This window comes from Anarrhichthys ocellatus, unplaced genomic scaffold (genome assembly GCF_004355925.1).
Source record: "Anarrhichthys ocellatus isolate YVR2014 unplaced genomic scaffold, GSC_Weel_1.0 scaffold4, whole genome shotgun sequence".
Classification (NCBI taxonomy): Eukaryota; Metazoa; Chordata; class Actinopteri; order Perciformes; family Anarhichadidae; genus Anarrhichthys; species Anarrhichthys ocellatus.
Window position 1 is genome coordinate 2,433,424 of NW_022280034.1, and position 1,399 is coordinate 2,434,822.

The window sequence follows — 1,399 nt, forward strand, 5'->3', positions numbered from 1 at the left end:
GGGGGGGGAGAACTGTAACAGCGATTTTTAGGGTCAAGAAGATTGGAAGACGATGGTGTTTCATGCAAACCTCTGCAGAGGAAGGCCTCGGTGTGTCTGCACCAGTACCTACTGCAAAGGAGGAGGGAGAGTGTGTGTGTGTGTGTGTGTGTGTGTGGAAGGGGGGGGCACACACAGCGGCCCCCTACTGGGCCGGTTTCTACGGTGACCTGAGAAAGGCCGTAACCAGGTCCGGCTCTTTCTCAGGCCTAATCAGCGCATTACCACAAAGAAGGACATGTGTTCGCCCCCTCCACCTCTCAACCCTCCCCACTCAATCCGACCAGCATGGCTGGACACAGGCAGCCAATAAAACCAGGATTAGGAGGGTATCTACACACACTGGGCTGTAGCGAAAAAGTTCCTGAACACGCCCAATCCCGCCCTGCTCCCTTCACAAACTTCTTTTCATCCCTTCTCTTGTCTCTCATTCCTACCATCTTTCACTTTATTTCACTTGCTCCCATGTTTGTATCCTTCCCTCTCCTCCGCCTCCTCCCTTTTCAGAGCCCTCGCACCGTAAGCTCTTCACACAAAGGGGCATCCAGAAATTACTCATTTTGCCGGAGCAGTTTCGGCAAATTCCCAATGCCTCTGTGCCCGCCCTCCCTCTTTAGGCTCAGGGTTTTTTTGTTTGTTTGTTGCTGTTATGATAATGAAATGTGCTCCATCACAATGACAAAGCCGTGCATGCGTTTGGCTGCGTACGTGTGCATGGGTGAATTTATCTGGATTAACCCTCCTTTACTTATTTTGGCATGCATTCACGCTCCTCTACATAAAGTTCCAAAATTTGGAAATCTCCCATTCGAGATTCATGACCACGGATCTTCTTTTGCCTCCATCTGTGAAGTGATTGCCTGATAAATTGATACCAGATAATGATGCTAATAAAACCCCGGTGTGCTCCGTCTGCACAGGAAGCGCATCGTGTGTACCGTCACGATTTGACGGGAGAAGTTTGGAAGTCATGTGTCTCTCGCTGGCCGAGAGACTGCCGCCTCACCTCCAGAGTCCTCGCTAATGTGTCCTGGAAATGGGAGAGTGTCGGGGATAATATCGACGCCTTTTGTCAGGACTTTTTAAGACGGGGGGGACAAAGGCGACAAGGGCTCTTCCCCCCAAATAAACCCTTTTTTCATTAGAGCGGCAAACACTTCATCCCTGGGCTGTGTGAGGGAAGCTCTGTGAGCCGCTCAGCGAGGTCCCACAGGGAAAGAGCCTAAAACCCCTCAGCGGCCTTCAGCCGGACACTGAGGCGGCCTAATTAAAGGGCACTTAAGCCCCACAATGTGCGGCGGCGCAGGTTGGAGTTGGTGGGGGTCCCCGCCGAGAGGGACAGAATTCATGGCACTCGTAA